At 38.7% G+C, this 22,527-nt stretch overlaps 1 pseudogene; it reads left to right on the top strand.

Moving 5' to 3' along the window:
* The first annotated feature begins 1,959 nt into the window (after positions 1-1,959).
* On the top strand, positions 1,960-22,295 carry LOC109496526 (annotated as a pseudogene).
* Positions 22,296-22,527: the final 232 nt, after the last annotated feature.

Here is a 22,527-nt window from a genome sequence, read left to right as displayed (position 1 = left end):
GTTTGCAAACCAAGGTTTTACCATATTTCTTTTTGTTGTCTGATTGCTGATGCTATGAATCCAGTACTGTGTTCAATAGCAATGATGAGAGTCGACATGCTGTCTTGTTCCTGACTGTAAAGAAAAGGCTCTCAGTTTTTCCCCACTGAGGATGATAACTGTGGTCTTTTGTATATGGCCTTTATGATGTTGAGGTATGTTCCTTGTATCCCTACTTTGTTGAAGGTTTTTAACAAGAATGGATGCTGTATTTTGTCAAATGCTTTTTCTGCATCAATTAAGAGATCTCATGATTCTTTTCTTTTATTAATGTGGTGTATCCTGTTAATTGATTTGGAAATATTGAATCACCCCTGCAGTTCAGGAATAAATCCCACTTGATCTTGGTGAATGATTCTTTTAATGTACTGTTTGATTTGATTTAGTAGTATCTTGTTGAGAATTTTTGTATCCATGTTCATCAGGGATGAACTGTAATTTTCAGGATGGACTGTAATTTTCCTTTTCAGTGAGATCTTTGTCTGGTTTTACAATCAAGGCAATTCTGGCCTCATAAAATGAGCTTCTAAATTTTCCCTCCATTTCTATATTTTTGAAAGAGTTTGAGAAGAATAAGAATTAACTCTTCTTGAAATGTCTGGTAGAAGTCCCTTGGGAAACCATCTAACCTTGCACTTTTGTTAGTTGGGAGATTTTGAATACCAATTTAATTCATGGTTGGTTATTTGTTCAACTTTTCTGTTTCTTCTTGTTTCAATTTTGGTAGTTTATATGTTTCTAGGATTTTATCCATTGTTTCCAGATTGCCCAATTTGTTGGCATATACTTTTTCATAATATTCTCTTATAATTGTTTATGTTTCTGTGGTGTTGGTTGTGATCGCTCCTCTTTCATTTGTGATTATATTTATTTGGGTCCTTTCTCTTCATTTTGATAAGTCTAGTTAGGGGTTTATCAATTTTATTAACTCTTTCAAAGAACTATCTCTTAATTTCATTAACCTGGTCACTTGTTGTTGTTGCTTCTGTATCCTTTAATTCTGCTCTAATCTTTATTATTTCCCTTCTTCTGCTGGCTTTACACTTTATTTACTATTTTTTTCTAGCTCCATTAAATGTAAGGTTAGGTTGTGTATTTAAGACTTTTTTTGCTTCTTGAGGTAGGTCTATATTGCTTCTTGTGCCTGCCTTTGCTATATCCCAAAGGTTTGGACTGTCACATTTTCATTTTCATTTCCTTCCATGTATTTTAAAATTTTGTCTTTAAATTCCTGGTTAACCCATTAATTCTTTAGTAGAATGCTCTTTAGCCTCCATGTATTTGTGGTATTTCTGAGTTTTTCTTGTGGTTGACTTCAAGTTTCATAGCATTGTGATTGGAAATATGCATGGTATGATCCCAGTCTTTTTGTAGTTGTTGAGGGTGGATTTGTGACCCCAGTATGTGATCTATTCTGGAGAATGTTCCATGTGCACTTAAAAAGAATGTGTATCGTGCCACTTTAGGATGAAATGTTTTGTGTGTATCTGTGAAATCCATCTGGTCCAGTGTGTCAGTCAAAGCTATTTCCCTGTTCCCAAATAACAGGTAGAAAAATGTGAAATACTTGGATTGTTATGTGTGTAAGAAATCTGTTGATGGGATTCTATATCTTACTGCAACCCACCTGATATATATGGAGGTTTCTGGTGTGGCCTGGAAAGAAACATGGGTATGTTCACAAGAAGAAGTATCAGAGGGTCTAAAGAGTTGTGTTTATTTGCTTTCTAATATGGTAGTTTCTTGAAATTTCAAGTAACAGTTAAATTGCTATAAAAACTTTTCTTCAAAGAACCTATTTTATGTTTTTTTTCATAGATTGAATCACATGACTCTTTGTCCCTGATGTTATTGACTATGGTCATCTTAGTCATTTAAAGCTACATGGGATTTTTCCTAAATATTTTTAGGTAGTGTGCTCTCTGTTCATTTTCTGAGCCTAGTTGGTGAGCATCCTGAAACAATTTAAAACCTTGGTACTCATAAAGTGTGGTCCAAGAACCATCAGTATCTGTGTCACCTGGGTGCTTGTTAAAAAAAATGCAGAATCTCAGTTCTGAGATTCTAAATTTCTAAAAAGCTCTTAGGTGGTGTAGATGCCCCATTGACTATACCTTCGGTATCAATTATTTGACTATCTTTCTGATCTAAGACAGGTTATGTTTTCATGTGTGTATATGTTTCTTTTTGCACCTTTAAACAAAGTTTTCTAATTAGCTAAATACCCCTAACATTACTTTATGTCTTCCCCATCCTGAAGTAGCATCATTGAATCTTAATCATTAGCCAGATTTATGCTTAGACCTCCTTGTTTATAACAAGTATAACATACTTGGTATATGGCATAGCATAGTGATTAAGATCACCAACCTGAGAGCCAGTCTGCTCAGGGTGAAATTCCAACTTCAACATTTATTACCTTTGTAACCGTAGGCAACTTATTTAATTTCTTAGTGTCTCACTTCTCTCACGTGTAAAATAGGGATAATAATAATAATACCTTGTTATGGGAATAAAAACCTTAATAAGTGTTTAAAACAGTGACTTGCACATGATACATACTACAGTAGACCCCCCCCCTCACTTATCTACAGGGGATATATTCCAAGACCCCCAGTGGATGCCTGAAACTGCAGAAAGTACCAAGCCCCATGTATACTATGATTTTTCATATACATACATACCTAGGTAAAGTTTAATTTATAAATTAGGCACAGTAAGAAATTAATAGCAATAACTAATAATAGAATAATTATAACAATATAGTTTTGTTTATGTGGTCTCTCTCTCAGAATATCTTCTTATACTGTACTCACCCTTCTTGTGATGATGTGAGATAATAACATGCTTATGTGATAAAATGAAGTGAGGTGAATGATGTAGACATTGTGACATAATGTTAGGCTACTATTGACCTTCTGATATATCATAAAGAGGATCATCTACTTCTGGGCTACAGTTGACCATGGGTAACGAAAACCATGGAAAACAAAACTGTAGTTAAGGTGGGGGTGTACTGCTGTATTATATAAGTATAAAATATGAATATACGTATGAAAGAAGTATTTTAACACTTGCTTTTTAAAATACCATGAACTTTCCCCATATGAGGTTGTAACTTGCTCCCTTTGGTTGTGCCAAAAGAAGAATCAGGAGAGCTAGTTTTAGCTAGAGTCAGCTGTCCATTAACTGGCTGTATGGCCTTAAGCAAGGGACTCTTGGTCTCTGGGCTTCAATTTTTCATTTGTAATATAAGGTGGCTAGCTAATGTAATTATTAAGGAATCTTCCATTTCTAAAACTTTGGAAACCAGTTCTTTAATACTGTGCTGTGAACCTTTCTTCTTTCTACCTGCATTCATAGACAGCACACATATCCCCAGATTTGCTCCTACTGGGTGTTATTTCAAACCCGTGGACTAGATCTGGAAGTGAGGACTTATGGTAATTATTTATATATGTCAAAGAAGGCATAATTACTAAATTAGAACTATTAATGTAGTTCTTCCCAGACTTTGATTCACTTTCCAATTTAGCAGTTTTGTGCTTGGTGCCTGATCTTCATGATCAGTGTTTTACTAGCCAAACATAGATCTTCTTTTTTTATCTGATTTTATTGAAATTTGATCTATTAATTCTTACTACATTATAAGTAGTTTTTGTGATTCCTCCAAAACTGTCATGGCAGAAACTGAGTTTGACAAAACTGAGATAGAAATTAAGATGGAAAATACCTGTGAAGAATATATTAATAGCCCCCCCACACCTGGTCCATTCTTAGATGGTGCATATGATTGAAAGATTTCCTGGAAGAGATGTCATTTCTAAATAAATTGGGGCTGAGGCATGGAGTGTGTGGGGTGGAGCAAAATAAAAGACAGTGAATGATGATCAGAAGGTCATTCTAGTCACAGGACAAGGAGTACAGAGAATGAATAGAGTGCATCTAGGCTTTTAGTTGCAGGAAACATCAAAGGCACAGATAGGAGGAGAATATCAAAGACTAAAACATAAAACCATGATTCCATGGCTTTTGGAATGTATAAAGAATTTTATTATTTAGATGCAGTTTCTTTTACCATGCATTTATTTCTTTTCTACTGGCATCAGCAGGGGTAGGAGTGACTAGAATGAAGATTTAATCATCCTCCTTTTTTAATCAGAGCAGTTAACCTGTACTCCCATGGGAAATAACTTTATTAACTATATAGTACAGTACTTATGTATAGTTCCTTTAGTTCTTAGTGTTATATTCTCTACTCATTTCCTAAGTTACCTAAATTTCCTAAGTTACTTAGGTAAATTTTTGCCCACTTCATTCTTTGTTTCCTGTTACTAGAATCTAAAATGTGGAAGAGAAAATTTTCTCCTGGTATTAGACTTTTTAGAAGTCCTAGACTAGACTTTTTAGAATTCCTTGAGAAGGAATCCTGGACTTGGAGTTAGACTGCCATGACTTAAATCCTATTTGTGCCACTTATTAACTGTGTGACCTGTGATAAGGAATTCACTTCTCAGAGCCCTGGTTTCTTTCATTCTTGAAATGGGGTGATTATACCTCAAAGAGTTATTACAGGACTTAAATAGCTAAGTCCTCTGGCCATGACTATCTTGTGAGCGATAAAGCACAATACCAATTATTAATCATTTTAATTAGATTTGGTAGAATAAACAAAAATTATCTTTTCATCTGTGTCAATGATTCTACAATCATAAGCTTCATCATAGTATGCTAGAAGCCATCTGCTATGAGCCAGTTCACCTCAATTGACCCACAAACCTGTTAGCCTTATAATCCTAAGAAGAAGAGAAGTTTTATAACACTGGAACTTGATTCGTATTGATTTACCACTGTTTACTTCTGTTTGTGAGAAACCCAGTTGTGATTTACAAAGGATGGTTTTAGGCTGTAGATATGATCACATCTCTGGCTATGCTGTTACCATTGCTGAAAGTAAGCCACACTGATAGTCCTAGACATAGTGCATGTCTGTGAATTTATTTTGGTTCTTTTCTGTTTTGTAGATTGTACTGCATCACATTGCCAATGTAGAGAAATTGCCTATCACTAGCCTGGGCTGTCCCCTTATCCTCCGCTGCAAGAACTTCTGGGTGGCCCACTTTGTTTTAGACTCTGACATTGTGTGCCATGATGTTTATAATTTGCTGCTCAATCTTTCTCAGCCAGGTAGGTAGGACAGTATTTTTAGCTTAAATCATTTTAATTGTTTTTCCCTAGAATGGTATAATAGAAAGATCATGAGCTATGGAGTTAAACAGAACAGAGTTTGGATCTGGGCTCTGCTACTTACCAGCCTCATGGTATTTGGGCAAGTTATATAACCTCTGAACTCAGCTTCTTCATCTGTAAAAGTAGTAATGGAATGTTATTCAGTCATAAAAATGGATGAGATCTTTCCATTTGCAACAACATGGATGGACTGAAAGGGTATGAGGCTTAATGAAATAAGTCAGCCTTAGAAAGACAAATATCATATGATTTCATTCATGTGGGATATAAGAGACAAAATAAAGAAAGGGAAAAATAAGAGAGGGAGAGAGACAATCAAGAAACAGACTCTTAATTATAGAGAACAAACTGATGGTTAACAGAGGGGAGGGGGTGGGGGGTTGGATTAAATAAGTGATGAGAATTAAGGAGTACACTTGTGATGAACACTGGGTGTTGTATAGAAGTGTTGAATTACTATTTTGTATACCTGAAACTAATAAAACACTGTATGTTAACTAAATGGAATTCAAATAAAAACTAAAAAAAATAAAAGCACATATAATCTTGGGGTGCCTGGGTAGCTAAGTTGGTTGAGCATTCGATTCTTGATTTAGGCTTGAGTCGTGATCTCATTGTTTGTGAGTTTGAGCCCTGCATGGGGCTCTGCACTGACAATGTGGTGCCTGCTTGGGATTCACTCTCCCTCTCTCTCTGCCCGTCCCCCACTTGCACATACATGCACTCTCAAACTTAAAAATCAAAAAACACATATAATCTTTTTTTTTAATATATGGAGGTTTTTTCTTTATTGACCGCACATAATCTTTAAAAAAAGTAGTGATAGTGTAAGCTCCCTATGGGGGTTGTTTGGAGGTTTAGATGCATGTGTGCATTTTACTCTCTACTTGGTATATAGATGTATAATAGATGTTATTTTCTTCTCTCTCCCTCCCTCCTTTTAAGTATCAACTTATAAATTATTTGTCAATTCAGGAAGATTGCTTTGGATCAAAATATTTTACCTATTGTCTTGCAAGCTTTATGTTTGTCCCACTGTTCCTATCCCTACATTCAGTTCCATTCAGAAGACTAGGGCAGTTTTTCAGAGTCCTTAATAATGCAGCTATCCCTGTTTCGTCCAGCCTCACAGTCTCATCCCTCAGCCCTATGCCTATGTGGCTAACTCAAAAGCTACCTCTGATTTTAGTCTGTGGAATTTCCATGCTTTTGTGTCTTCCCTCCCGTTTTCTTCCACCCTTTCCCCAGAATTTGCTGGAATTTTATTGATAGAGGTTAACTGTCAGTCAACTCAACACCTTATAAGGCATTGGCAGACTCTATCCATCCCTGGAAAAGTTCTTGCCACATAAATTGGTCAGATGCATTACTGATTGAATGTTTAATCTTGTGAAGGGAGGAAGTGGGGTTGACAGAAAGAAGAGAAAAAATGGCCATTTATCAACCAGAAGCAGGTATTGGCCTAACAATTGGAATACAAGAACACTGTAAATGTTTTGCAACATGTTACAATAAGCAAAGCAATTAAGTCATTGAAGCTCAGTTAAAAACTTTTGGTAAGGACCACTTTCCCAGCATGTAAAACCCTAAAGTTTTGGTTCAGTCCATTATCCAGCAATTCACAGGAAACCAGGAAGTATGTCCCTGCTTTGTATTAGTATCACAAAAAGTTAAAACATTTTTAAAATAAGACTTTGAAGCAATATTCCAGTTCTTATTCCTCACATAAAGCCAACCTTGTACACAAGTCATTGCCCTGTTTCACAAACATTCCCTTTAGGAAAAGGAAATCTAGACTTTTTTTAAGCATAATTTGTTGTTCTTTAAGCTTCACTCATTATTACTTTGTTTTCATGTTTATCTCCTCCAGCATTACCTGAAGATCTGTATGCTTTTTCTTATAATCCCAAATCCTCGAAAGAGATGAAGGAAAATGGGTGGAAACTGACCCAATATCAGACTTTGGGCGTATGGGAATACCCAACAGGTACTGGATCATAACAGAAGCCAACAGAAACTATGAGGTATTTTTGTCATTGTTTTCCTTTTGATCCATTTAATTAAGCCAGAAGAATATCAGCAAACAACTTTTTTTTAATATAAAATTTATTGTCAAATTGGTTTCCATACAACACCCAGTGCTCATCCTAACAGGTGCCCTCCTCAATACCCATCAACCACCCTCCCCTCCCTCTCAACCCCCATCAATCCTCCGTTTGTTCTCAGTTTTTAAGAGTCTCTTATATTTTGGCTCCCTCCCTCTCTAACCTTTTTTTTTCCCTTCCCCTCCCCTATGGTCTTCAGTTAAGTTTCTCAGGATCCACATAAGAGTGAAAACATGTGGTATCTGTCTTTCTCTGTATGACTTATTTCACTTAGCATAACACTCTCCAGTTCCATCCACGTTGCTACAAAAATAAACTAAAAATGGATAAAGGACCTGAATGTGAGACAGGAAACCATCAAAACCCTAGAGGAGAAAACAGGAAAAAACCTCTCTGACCTCAGCCGCAGCAATTTCTTACTTGACACATCCCCAAAGGCAAGGGAATTAAAAGCAAAAATGAACTATTGGGACCTCGTGAAGATAAAAAATCTTCTGCACTGCAAAGGAAACAATCAACAAAACTAAAAGGCAGCCGACGGAATGGGAAAAGATATTTGCAAATGACATATCAGACAAAGGGCTAGTATCCAAATCTATAAACAACTTTTTGAAAAAAGAGGAAAATCATTTATAATCTCTCCTTTTCATTTAACATTAAGCCATTCAACCAGTATTTATTAAGTACCTACTTCACTGAAGACACTGAATCAGAGTTCTCATAGTCTAAAGCATAGGGTGCTATGGGAGCATAGATGAAGGATATGGAATTCAGACTGTGAAGCCAGAAACAGCTTGATGCTTTGGGAAATAGTCTGGAGAAGAAAATCTATCCTAATTTATATACAGAGAAAAAGAAGGTCAGGAAGTGAATCCAGGTCATGAAGGGCTTCATGGCCTAATTAAGGAATTTGAACATTATCCTGAAGACAGGAGCCACTAGAATATTTTAAGCTTAGAAGGGCATGTAAGTGTATTTGTGTTTTAGAAAGATAACTTTGGTATTGGTGTGGAGAATTTGCTTGAGCTAAGAATGCAGGAGAATGATATGAGAGGTGATGAAAACCTGAACAAAGGCAATAACTATAGATGGAGAGGATGACATGGTTTTAAGAGATAGGTGGTAGAATTGAAAGAACCTGGTGACAGATTAATGAGGGAGTTTAGTATGCATCCCAGGTTTCCTTGTTTCTGGCTTGAATGACCAAGTGGATAATGGATATGTTAGCCAAGATAAGGAACTTAAGAAGAGGGAAACACAGTGTCTTCAGTTTTAGACTTGAGTTCATGGGTGATTAACAGATATCAAGTATTTGATATCAAACATTTGATTCTGGATATTAAGAAAGATCTCTGGGCCAAAATAGAAGTCCAGGAATGTGTTGGGGATTTCCAAGACCATCCCTCAGGTTTAGTGATTCACTAGGCTCACAGGACTCAATGTGTAGTTACACTTGTGGCTGTGACTTATTATAGCAAAATAATATAAAACAAAATCATCAAAGAGAAAACAGGTGAAGTCCAGAAAAAAAAAATAGGCATGAGCTTCAGAGTCCTCTCCCAGTGCAGTCACATGCCTAATTTCTCTAGCAACAAATTGTGACAATATATGAAAACTGTCATTTACTAAGGAAGCTTATTGGAGAATCAGTGCCCAGGATTTTTATTGGGGCCTGGTCACATAGGCACTCTGTTTAGTGTGTACCAAAGTTCCTGATGCCCAGAAGGAAAGCAAGTGTTCAGCAAAGAATAAACCACATTATTTGTACAGTTTAGGCACAGAGAATCACTATTATCAGTTAGGGAATGGTGGGAAAACTTCCAAAATCCAGGTTCCCAGGCACCAGGCAAAGGTCTAGCCTTGCAAGGACTAAGGATGGCAATTAGACCTTTTGCGATAATTTTCTGCATAGGGAGTCATTGATGTTTAAGTGCTATCTGTGAATTGTTGGATCTTTATTTCCAGCATTTTACTATCATAAAAAGACAGTAATTGTGCCTTTCTGGTAATACAGTTTTGAATATCTAGTAGAAAGGAAATTGGTAAGCTGTCACTTAGCAGGGCTATTGGTGAGGTGGCTTATTAGTGTCACACTTGACAAGACTGAGTAGAGATGAGGTGAATTCTTTCCAATTCAAATATGTGTCTAAGTTACCCAAATTAGGTCTGAAATATCTATGTTGGCACCTTAGATACATGTAGGCTTCTGAGTTGAAATGGAAGCTCCATTTATTTCTGTTTGTATGACCCACTTCTCCAAAGTCTAAGTCCAGGTAAGAGGATGGGTAGAGGTCTTTTTCAAATGTGCTGCATTCTGAGAATATTGACTTTATTAATTTATTTTTAAAACTTTTATTTATTTATTTATTTATTTATTTATTTTAATATATGAAATTTATTGTCAAATTGGTTTCCATACAACACCCAGTGCTCATCCCAAAAGATGCCCTCTTCAATACCCATCACCTACCCTCCTCTCCCTCCCACCCCCCATCAACCCTAAGTTTGTTCTCAGGTTTTAAGAGTCTCTTATGCTTTGGCTCTCTCCCACTCTAACCTCTTTTTTTTTTTCCTTCCCCTGCCCCATGGGTTTCTGTTAAGTTTCTCAGGATCCACATAAGAGTGAAAACATATGGTATCTGTCTTTCTCTGTATGGCTTATTTCACTTAGCATCACACTCTCCAGTTCCATCCACGTTGCTACAAAAGGACATATTTCATTCTTTCTCATTGCCAAGTAGTATTCCATTGTGTATATAAACCACAATTTCTTTATCCATTCATCAGTTGATGGACATTTAGGCTCTTTCGATAATTTGGCTATTGTTGAAAGTGCTGCTATAAACATTGGGGTACAAGTGCCCCATGCATCAGCACTCCTGTATCCCTTGGATAAATTCCTAGCAGTGCTATTGCTGGGTCATAGGGTAGATCTATTTTTAATTTTTTGAGGAACCTCCACACTGTTTTCCAGAGTGGCTGCACCAGTTTGCATTCCCACCAACAGTCCCAGCACCATTTTTTGAAGACACTGTTCTTCCCCATTGTATACTATTGCCGCCTTTGTCATAGATTAATTGACCATTTTAAGTGTGGGTTTTTTTTTTCTGAGTTCTCTATTCTATTCAGGTATATGTCTGTTTTTGTGCCAATACCATACAGTTTTGTTTACTATACCTTTGTGGTATATATTTTGGCCCAGAATTGTGATACTTCCAGCTTTCCTCTTGTTTCTCAAGATTACTTTGTCAATTTGGGTTGCATACAATTTTCAGGATTATTTGTTCTAGTTTTGTGAAAAATGCTTTTGATATTTTGGTAGGGATTGCATTAAATCTGTAGATTGCGTTGGGTGGTATTAAGATTTTAACAATATTCCAATACATGAGCATGGAATATATTTCTATTGTTTATGTCAAATTCAATTTTTCATCAGTGTTTATGTTTTTCAGGATACAGTTCTTTTACCTTTTGTTTTAGTTTATTTCTAGAAAGTTATTTTATTATTTTACAATTGTAAATGGAATTGTTTTCTTTTTCTTTCTGCTACTTCATTATTAGTATATAGAAATGATACTGATATCTGGGTATTAATTTTGTATCCTGAAATTTTATAGAATTAATTTACTACTTCTAGTAAGTATTTGATGTGTATTCTAGGATTTTCAATGTATACTACATGTCATCTGCAAATAATGACAATTTAACAACTTCTTTTTTAATATGGATGCCTCTAATTTCTTGATTGCTGCAGCTAAAACTTCCAGTACTATGTTTAATAAAAGTGGCGAGAGTAGACATCTTTGTTTTTTTTCTGATGTTAGAGGAAAAGCTGTCACTTTTCCACCAGTAAGATGTTAGCTGTGGGTTTTTCAATATGGCCTTTGTTATATTGAGGTACGTTCTTTCTAAACCCACTTTGTTGAGAGTTTTTATCATGAATGGTTGTTATATTTTTTCAGGTTTTTTTCTGCATCTATTTAGATGATCATATGATTTTCATCCTTCATTTTGTTGATGTGGTTTTATCACATTGAGTGATTTGAGAATATTGAATCATCCTTGAATCCCTGGAATAAATCCCACTCGATCATGGTGAATGATCCTTTTAATATATTGTTGAATGCAGTTTTCTGATATTTTGTTGAGGATTTTTGCGTCTAAAGTTTTCATCAGGAATATTGGCCTGCAGTTTGTTTTTTTTTTTTTATGGTGGTTTTGTCTGGTTTTGCTATCAGGGTAATGCTAGCCTTGTGGAATGTATTTGGAAGCTTTCCTTCTTACCCTATTTCTTGGAATAGTTTGGGGAGAATAGGTATTAACTCTTCTTTACTTATTTATTTATTTATTTATTTATTTTTTAATTTTTTTTTCAACGTTTATTTATTTTTGGGACAGAGAGAGACAGAGCATGAACGGGGGAGGGACAGAGAGAGAGGGAGACACAGAATCGGAAACAGGCTCCAGGCTCTGAGCCATCAGCCCAGAGCCCGACGTGGGGCTCGAACTCACGGACCGCGGGATCGTGACCTGGCTGAAGTCGGACGCTTAACCGACTGCGCCACCCAGGCGCCCCTTAACTCTTCTTTAAATGTTCAGTAGAATTCACTGTGACTTCATCTGGTCCTGGACTTTTATTTTTTAGTATTTTTAAAAAATTACCTGTTCACTTTTTCTTACTAGTAATCTGTTATGATTTTCTTTTTCTTCCTAATTCAGTTATGGAAGCTTTTTATGTTTTTAGGAGTTTATCCACATGTTCTAGGTTGTCTAATTTGCTGCTATATAATTTTTCATAGTATTCTCATAATTCTTTGTTTACTGTGGTGTCAGTTGTTAATTTCCTTTTCTTCAAATTTTATTTACTTGGGTCATTTCTCCTCTTTTCTCTTATTGTCTTTTGTTTTATGAGTCTGGCTGTGGGTTTTTCAATTTTGTTTATGTTTTTCTAGAACCTGTTCTTTGTTTCATTGATTTTTTTTTGATTTTTTAAATTGTTTATGTCATTTCTTTCTTTTTTTTTTCAATATATGAAATTTATTGTCAAATTGGTTTCCATACAACACCAGTGCTCATCCCAAAAGGTGCCTTCCTCAATACCTATCACCCACCCTCCCCTCCCTCCCTCCCACAACCCATCAACCCTCAGTTTGTTCTCAGTTTTTTATTTTTAAAATTTTTTTTCAACATTTATTTATTTTTGGGGGGACAGAGAGAGCCAGAGCATGAACGGAGGAGGGGCAGAGAGAGAGGGAGACACAGAATCGGAAACAGGCTCTAGGCTCTGAGCCATCAGCCCAGAGCCTGACGCGGGGCTCGAACTCACGGACCGCGAGATCGTGACCTGGCTGAAGTCGGACGCTCAACCGACTGTGCCACCCAGGCGCCCCTGTTCTCAGTTTTTAAGAGTCTCTTATGCTTTGGCTCTCTCCCACTCTAACCTCTTTTTTTTTTTCCTTCCCCTGCCCCATGGGTTTCTGTTAAGTTTCTCAGGATCCACATAAGAGTGAAACCATATGGTATCTGTCTTTCTCTGTATGGCTTATTTCACTTAGCATCACACTCTCCAGTTCCATCCACGTTGCTACAAAGGGCCATATTTTGTTCTTTCTCATTGCTATGTAGTACTCCATTGTGTATATAAACCACGATTTCTTTATCCATTCATCCATTGATGGACATTTAGGCTCTTTCCACAATTTGGCTATTGTTGAGAGTGCTGCTATAAACATTGGGGTACAAGTGGCCCTATGCATCAGTACTCCTGTACCCCTTGGGTAAATTCCTAGCAGTGCTATTGCTGGGTCATAGGGTAGGTCTATTTTTAATTTTCTGAGGAATCTCCACACTGTTTTCCAGAGTGGCTGCACCAGTTTGCATTCCCACCAACAGTGCAAGAGGGTTCCCGTTTCTCCACATCCTCGCCAGCATCTATAGTCTCCTGATTTGTTCATTTTGGCCACTCTGACTGGTGTGAGGTGATATCTGAGTGTGGTTTTGGTTTGTATTTCCCTGATGAGGAGTGACGTTGAGCATCTTTTCATGTGCCTGTTGGCCATCCGGATGTCTTCTTTAGAGAAGTGTCTATTCATGTTCTCTGCCCATTTCTTCATTGGGTTATTTGTTTTTCGGGTGTAGAGTTTGCTGAGCTCTTTATAGATTTTGGATACTAGCCCTTTGTCCGATATGTCATTTGCAAAGATCTTTTCCCATTCCGTTGGTTGCCTTTTAGTTTTGTTGGTTGTTTCCTTTGCTGTGCAGAAGCTTTTTATCTTCATAAGGTCCCAGTAGTTCATTTTTGCTTTTAATTCCCTTGCCTTTGGGGATGTGTCGAGTAAGAGATTGCTATGGCTGAGGTCAGAGAGGTCTTTTCCTGCTTTCTCCTCTAGGGTTTTGATGGTTTCCTGTCTCACATTAAGATCCTTTATCTATTTTGAGTTTATTTTTGTGAATGGTGTGAGAAAGTGGTCTAGTTTCAACCTTCTGCATGTTGCTGCCCAGTTCTCCCAGCACCATTTGTTAAAGAGGCTGTCTTTTTTCCATTGGATGTTCTTTCCTGCTTTGTCAAAGATGAGTTGGCCATACGTTTGTGGGTCTAGTTCTGGGGTTTCTATTCTATTCCATTGGTCTATGTGTCTGTTTTTGTGCCAATACCATGCTGTCTTGATGATGACAGCTTTGGAGTAGAGGCTAAAGTCTGGGATTGTGATGCCTCCTGCTTTGGTCTTCTTCTTCAAAATTCCTTTGGCTATTCGGGGCCTTTTGTGGTTCCATATGAATTTTAGGATTGCTTGTTCTAGTTTTGAGAAGAATGCTGGTGCAATTTTGATTGGGATTGCATTGAATGTGTAGATAGCTTTGGGTAGTATTGACATTTTGACAATATTTATTCTTCCAATCCATGAGCAGGGAATGTCTTTCCATTTCTTTATATCTTCTTCAATTTCCTTCATAAGCTTTCCATACTTTTCAGCATACAGATCTTTTACATCTTAGGTACTTTATGCTTCTTGGTGCAATTGTGAATGGGATCAGTTTCTTTATTTGTCTTTCTGTTGCTTCATTATTAGTGTATAAGAATGCAACTGATTTCTGTACATTGATTTTGTATCCTGCAACTTTGCTGAATTCATGTATCAGTTCTAGCAGACTTTTGGTGGAGTCTATCGGATTTTCCATGTATAATATCATGTCATCTGCAAAAAGCGAAAGCTTGACTTCAGCTTTGCCAATTTTGATGCCTTTGATTTCCTTTTGTTGTCTGATTGCTGATGCTAGAACTTCCAGCACTATGTTAAACAACAGCTGTGAGAGTGGGCATCCTTGTCGTGTTCCTGATCTCAGGGAAAAAACCTCTCAGTTTTTCCCCATTGCGGATGATGTTAGCTGTGGGCTTTTCATAAATGGCTTTGATGATGTTTAAGTATGTTCCTTCTATCCCGACTTTCGTTTTTATTAAGAAATAGTGCTGGATTTTGTCAAAGGCCTTTTCTGCATTGATTGACAGGATCATATGGTTCTTTTCTTTTATTAATGTGATGTGTCATGTTGATTGATTTGCGAATGTTGAACCAGCCCTGCATCCCAGGAATGAATCCCACTTGATCATGGTGAATAATTCTTTTTATATGCTGTTGAATTCGATTTGCTAATATCTCATTGAGAATTTTCGCATCCGTATTCATCAGGGATATTGGCCTGTAGTTCTCTTTTTTTACTGGGTCTCTGTCTGGTTTAGGAATCAAAGTAACACTGGCCTCATAGACTGAGTCTGGAAGTTTTCCTTTCCTTTCTATTTCTTGGAATAGCTTGAGAAGGATAGGTATTATCTCTGCTTTAAACGTCTGGTAGAACTCCCCTGGGAAGCCATCTGGTCCTGGACTCTTATTTCTTGGGAGATTTTTGATAACCGATTCAATTTCTTCGCTGGTTATGGGTCTGTTCAAGCTTTCTATTTCCTCCTGATTGAGTTTTGGAAGCGTGAGGGTGTTTAGGAATTTGTCCATTTCTTCCAGGTTGTCCAATTTGTTGGCATATAATTTTTCATAGTATTCCCTGATAATTGTTTGTATCTCTGAGGGATTGGTTGTAATAATTCCATTTTCATTCATGATTTTATCTATTTGGGTCATCTCCCTTTTCTTTTTGAGAAACCTGGGTAGAGGTTTGTCAATTTTGTTTATTTTTTCAAAAAACCAACTCTTGGTTTTGTTGATCTGCTCTACATAGTTTTTAGATTCTATATTGTATAGTTCTGCTCTGATCTTTATTATTTCTGTTCTGCTGGGTTTAGGCTGCCTTTTCTGTTCTGCTTCTATTTCCTTTAGGTGTGCTGTTTGATTTTGTATTTGGAATTTTCTTGTTTCTTGAGATAGGCCTGGATTACAATGTATTTTCCTCTCAGAACTGCCGTCGCAGCATCCCAAAGCGTTTGGATTGTTGTATTTTCATTTTCATTTGTTTCCATATATTTTTAAATTTCTTTTCTAATTGCCTGGTTGACCCACTCATTCTTTAGTAGGGTGTTCTTTAACCTCCATGCTTTTGGAAGTTTTCCAGACTTTTTCCTGTGGTTGATTTCAAGCTTCATGGCATTGTGGTCTGAAAGTATGCATGGTATGATTTCAATTCTTGTAAACTTATGAAGGGCTGTTTTGTGACCCAGTATATGATCTATCTTGGAGAATGTTCCATGTGCACTCGAGAAGAAAGTATATTCTGTTGCTTTGGGATGCAGAGTTCTAAATAGATCTGTCAAGTCCATCTGATCCAATGTGTCATTCAGGGCCCTTGTTTCTTTATTGACCGTGTGTCTAGATGATCTATCCATTTCTGTAAGTGGAGTGTTAAAGTCCCCTGCAATTACCACATTCTTATCAATAAGGTTGCTTTTGTTTGTGAGTAATTGTTTTATATATTTGGGGGCTCTGGTATTTGGCACATAGACATTTATAATTTTTAGCTCTTCCTGGTGGATAGACCCTGTAATTATTATATAATGCCCTTCTTCATCTCTTGTTACAGCCTTTAATTTAAAATCTAGTTTGTCTGATATAAGTATGGCTACTCCAGCTTTCTTTTGGCTTCCAGTAGCATGATAAATAGTTCTCCATCCCCTCACTCTCAATCTAAAGGTGTCCTCAGATCTAAAATGAGTCTCTTGTAGACAGCAAATAGACGGGTCTTGTTTTTTTATCCATTCTGATACCCTATGTCTTTTGGTTGGCGCATTTAATCCATTTACATTCAGTGTTGTTATAGAAAGATACGGGTTTAGAGTCATTGTGATGTTTGTATGATTTATGCTTGTAGCGATGTCTCTGGTACTTTGTCTCACAGGATCCCCCTTAGGATCTCTTGTAGGGCTGGTTTAGTGGTGATGAATTCCTTCAGTTTTTGTTTGGGAAGACCTTTATCTCTCCTTCTATTCTAAATGACAGACTTGCTGGATAAAGGATTCTCGGCTGCATATTTTTCTGTTCAATACATTGAAGATCTCGTGCCAATCCTTTCTGGCCTGCCAAGTTTCAAAAGAGAGATCAGTCACGAGTCTTATAGGTCTCCCTTTATAAGTTAGGGCACGTTTATCCCTTGCTGCTTTCAGAATTTTCTCTTTCTCCTTGTATTTTGCCAGTTTCACTATGATATGTCGTGCAGATCGATTCAAGTTACGTTTGAAGGGAGTTCTCTGTGCCTCTTGGATTTCAATGCCTTTTTCCTTCCTCAGATCCAGGAAGTTCTCAGCTATTATTTCTTCAAGTACACCTTCAGCACCTTTCCCTCTCTCTTCCTCCTCTGGGATACCAATTATGTGTATATTATTTCTTTTAGTGTGTCACTTAGTTCTCTAATTTTCCCCTCGTACTCCTGGATTTTTTTATCTCTCTTTTTCTCAGCTTCCTCTTTTTCCATAACTTTATCTTCTAGTTCACCTATTCTCTCCTCTGCCTCTTCAATCCAAGCTGTCGTCGTTTCCATTTTGTTTTGCATTTCGTTTAAAGCGTTTTTCAGCTCCTCCTGACTGTTCCTTAGTCCCTTGATCTCTGTAGCAAGAGATTCTCTGCTGTCCTCTATAGTGTTTTCAAGCCCTGCAATTAATTTTATGACTATTATTCTAAATTCACTTTCTGTTACATTATTTAAATCCTTTTCGATCAGTTCATTAGCTGTTGTTATTTCCTGGAGATTCTTCTGAGGGGAATTCTTACGCTTGGTCATTTTGAATAGTCCCTGGCATGGTGAGGACCTGCAGGGCACTTCCCTGTGCTGTGGTGTATAACTGGAGTCGGTGGGCGGGGCCACAGTCAGACCTGATGTCTGCCCCCAGCCCACCGCTGGGGCCACAGTCAGACTGGTGTGTGCCTTCTCTTCCCCTCTCCTAGGGGTGGTATTCACTATGGGGTGGCGTGGTCCGTCTGGGCTACTTGTACACTGCCAGGCTTGTGGAGCTGGGGATCTGGCGTATTAGCTGGGGTAGGTAGGCAAGGTGCACGGGGGCAGGAGGGGCAGGCTTAGCTCGCTTCTCCTTAGGTGATCCACTTCAGGAGGGGCCCTGTGGCAGCGGGAGGGAGTCAGACCTGCTGCTGGAGGGGTGGCACCGCAGAAGCACTGTGTTGGGTGTTTGCATGGAGCAAGCAAGTTCCCTGGCAGGGACTGGTTCCCTTTGGGATTTTGGCTGGGGGATGGGCAAGGGAGATGGCGCTGGTGAGCACCTTTGTTCCCAGCCAAACTAAACTCTGTCATCCCGGGGCTCAGCAACTCTCCCTCCCCTTGTCCTCCAGGCTTCCCGCTTTCCGAGCAGAGCTGTTAACTTATGACCCTCCAGATGCTAAGCAAGTCTCGCTTGCACTTGTCGGAACACACTTTGTCCGGCCCCTCCGCTTGTGCGAGCCAGACTCAGGGTCTCTGCTTGGCCGGCGGGCCGCCCCTCTGCCCCGGCTCCCTCCCGCCAGTCCGTGGAGCACGCATCACCTCTCCACCCTTCCTACCCTCTTCTGTGGGCCTCTCGTCTACCCTTGGCTCTGGAGACTCCATTCTGCTAGTTTCTGGTGGTTTTCTGGGTTAGTTTGGCAGGTGTAGGTGGAATCTAAGTGATCAGCAGGATGCGTGGTGAGCCCAGCGTCCTCCTAAGCCGCCATCTTCCTACAAGTCCTATGTCATTTATATCTGTTGTAATTTTTATTATTTCCTTCCTTGCACTTACTTTGGGCTTTGTTTGCCCTTTTTAAACAATTTCCTTTAGGTGTAAAGGTAGCTGTTGATTTGACCTCTTTTTTGTTTCTTGAGATAGACCTGTAATTCTGTATATTTTTTCTTAGAACTGCTTTTCAGCATCCCATTTGCACCATTATGTTTCCGTTTTCATTTATCTCCATCTATTTTTTTAATTTCATGATTGTTTCATTGACCCATTAGTTATTTATTGACTTTTTGCTTCTCTCTTGCTGCTTTAAGAATTCTCTTTTCCTTTAAACTTTGAAATTTTAATTATTATGTGTCATAGTGTGAACCTCCTTGGGTTGATCTTGTTTGGAACCCTGTGCTTCTTGGACCTGGATAACTATTTACTTCCTTAGGTTAGGGAAATTTTCAGCTATTATTTCTTCAAATAAGTTCTCTGCCCCTTTCACTCTGCTTCTTCTGGAATCTGTGTAATGAAAATGTTTTTTCATTTGTTGTTCAAGAGATCCTTCAACCTATCCTCATTCTTAAAAATTATTTTCTTGTCTTGCTGTTCAGCCTGGGTGTTTTCCATTACCCTGTCTTCCAGATCATTGATACATCTTTCTGTATGCATTAGTCTACTCTTGATTCCCTCCAGTGTGTTTCTTATTTCAGTTATTGTATTCTTCACTTCTGATTGGTTGTTTTTTTAATTATATTTTCTATGTTTTTATTGAAGGTCTTACTGAGTTCATCTATTCTTCTCTCCAGCCAGGTGAGCACCTTTAAAGTCAATACTTTAAATTCCTTATTATATTGCTTATCTCTCTTTCACTTATAATATTTCTCAACGTTTATTTATTTTTGGGACAGAGAGAGACAAAGCATGAACAGGGGAGGGGCCGAGAGAGAGGGAGACACAGAATCGGAAACAGGCTCCAGGCTCTGAGCCATCAGCCCAGAGCCTGACGCGGGTCTCGAACTCACGGACCGTGAGATCGTGACCTGGCTGAAGTCAGACGCTTAACCAACTGCGCCACCCAGGCGCCCCTCACTTATAATATTTCTGAGGTTTAGTTTTATTCTTTCTTTTGAAGCTTCTTCTGTCTCTCCATTTTGATTGAGTTTCTGTTTGTTTCTACAGATTATTTGGAACAGCTACTTCTCCTAAACTTGAAGTAATGGTCTTGTGTATGGTCATCCCCTATGTAGACTATGTGTGCTTGGTGACTTTTGCTGGCTGGGTGGAACTGTGGCTGGTATGGGCTGGGTGTCCTGGGACTTTCTACACAGCCACCACCCTCTCAGTACAGCTAAAGTGAATGTATGCTGAGGTGTTCTGATGTTCTGTCCCTGGCAGGACAGTTGAAGCTGAAGTGGGTGCAAGCCAGGATGCCCCTGGGTGCTCCATGCAGGGCTTGTCCTGCCTGGGAACCTAGAGCTGAAGAAATATGTGGCCTGGGAGCTCAGCAGTGTGTGGGCAAGTCCCCAAGCTCTTTGCACAGAGGGTTCCATGGCCAAATATCTGAAACTATATGCAGAGGTCACCTTAACAGAATTAGCAGAAATGGATATAAACCAGTGTATTCCAGGGCTCTCTACACAGAGGTTGCCCTGAGAGGGAAGCTGTAGCTGAGGCAGTGTAAAAGCTGAGTGGTCCTGGGGTGTTCTGCCTAGGGGTACCCTGGCAGGACAGCTAAAGCTAAAATGGGTGTGGGATGGTGTGGTCCCTGGGCTCTTGCAAAAAATATGTCCTGGAAGGACAGCTGAAGCTGAAGCGGTTGCAAGCCAAGTACACTGGGCTCTTCACAGTGAAGTTGAACTGTCAGGACAACTGAAGCTGACTTGGATGCAAACTGGTGTGTCACAACATGCTCAACAAGGAGGTTGCCCTGGCCGGGCAACTGGAGCCAACTCTAGTGTGTTCTGGGGTACTCCACATAGGGTTACCCTGGCAGGGTGGCTGAAACTGATGCAAGTATGCTCTGGGTTTTGCTCTGCACAGCGGCAACCTGGCAGAGCTGTTGGATCTAAATTAGATGTCAGCTGAGTGGTTTTGGAGCATTCTGCACCAAGGGTGCCTCAGCAAGCCAACTGAAGCCAAAGTGGTGTGGCCTGGAGTATTCTGGGGTGACTTTGCACCTGTTTCACTTTGGTGTGAAGGTTGGTGATGTAGTGAGCACCAACCAGAGGTGTCTCAGTAGGCACTACCCTGTGGCCACCTTGGTGAGAATGCTGAGACTTGTATGCGCTATGAGCCCCAGGCTCACTGAGGGGACAGGCCAGTTAGGGTGCTGGAACTGTACACATGTGCATGATTTCAAGATGGAAAAAGGAGTGTAGACCGTGTCTGTCATCTCCTACCCAGAGAGCATTCCAGCAGCTCCTCTGGCCATTTGGCAGAGTTCTAGGGCTGGCTCTTTTATACACTAATTGCTCTTTGAAGCTATAGCTTTTAAAGAAAGAAGAGAAGAGAAAAATGTGGCTTTTTTTTCTGTGCCCTAGAGTTACCAGAGCTGTTGATAACTCTGGGCTTGTGGACCAGGGCTTGCTGAGGCAACAAACTGGTCCCTCTGACTCAGAGAATATTCCTGCATCTCTCCACATCTTTAAAGCATGGATTTTTTTTTCTGTGCCCCAGAATGACTGGGCATAGTGTGGGCTTGCAGACCCAGGGCTCCTGAGGCAGCGAGACAGTCCCTTTGGTCTGGAGAACGTTTTCACAGGTCCTCTGCCATTTGGTGGAGTTCTAGTGCTGTCCCTTTTATATTCTAGTTTATTAAACTTCATCCGTGTGTGTGTGTGTGTGTGTGTGTGTATGTGTGTGACCAAGGACAGAAGAATCTATTCCCAGTCCCTCTGTACTATCCCTCTTTACTGCAGTTTATACAGTATCAGGTGTATGGGTTCCCTTTGTTACCATGCCTCCATCTATCTTAGTGTTCTTTTTTGCTTGTTCTGTCTTTTATGGTGTAGAAGCTGTTCAGCTGGCCCTCAGTTCTTCAGGTGGAATTGTTATATGAATAGATATTATTTGGTGTTTTCAGTGGTGAATGTGTATAGAAATGCAACAGATTTATGCACATTGATTTTATATCCTGCAACTTTGCTGAATTCACATACTACTGTATTAGTTCTAGCAATTTTTTTGGTGGAGTCTGAGCTTTGCCAGTCTCACTATGTCTGCCATTTTCAATTTTCAGAGTCTTTTGACTGTAAGTAATCTTGCTGTTTATATGTACCTGTGCTTATATCCTATCCTTGGCATACAGCCCCTGAACAGAAATAAAACTGGATTGTTGGGTATATTTTGCAAGTGTGCCAGAATTGGTGAATGGAAGAGTCTTTATGTTGCAGTATGCTGTATAGTGATGGCTTTCAGCATCTTCTTCATACAGTAGCTTGGAAAAATATCAGAATTTAATTGTAATCAGATTTCAGTATGAAAAAAAGAACTTATCTGCAGAAAACAATGGAATTAATGTTTAACCCTTTCATCTCTGAACATTGAATGAGATAAATTTCCAGCTGTTATTTTTGATTTTTGTTATTGAACCAATGTCTCTAACAATCAACCTCAGTACTGTCACTACAGTATTACATTCAGCAAATGTTATTCTGTTGTGTGAGATACCAGTTTTTAGTGAGGTATCTCTAATGTATATAATAGAAAACTTGGTAAATTACTCAAGTTCCTTTCACTGTGACTTATAAATGATAAATCTTTATAGAATGAGACCTTCTTTCTGGACTTTTTAATTGAAAAAAATGTTCAGTTGTGTTATTAAGGATTGCATTCATATTTAATAATGCTTGTTTTTTCTCTGGCCACACGAGTATATTAACAGAGTACCTCTAAGCAAACTCTGTAGTATATTACAGATGTTTCAACTATTTAAGACAAGCCTATGCAGTTAATAAGGAGGAAGATAAATGAGATGTGACTTAAGAGTAGTATTGGGAAAGTGTT

This window comes from Felis catus, chromosome X, assembly GCF_018350175.1.
Source record: "Felis catus isolate Fca126 chromosome X, F.catus_Fca126_mat1.0, whole genome shotgun sequence".
Lineage (NCBI taxonomy): Eukaryota > Metazoa > Chordata > Mammalia > Carnivora > Felidae > Felis > Felis catus.
This window is presented reverse-complemented; position numbering and strand designations above follow the sequence as displayed.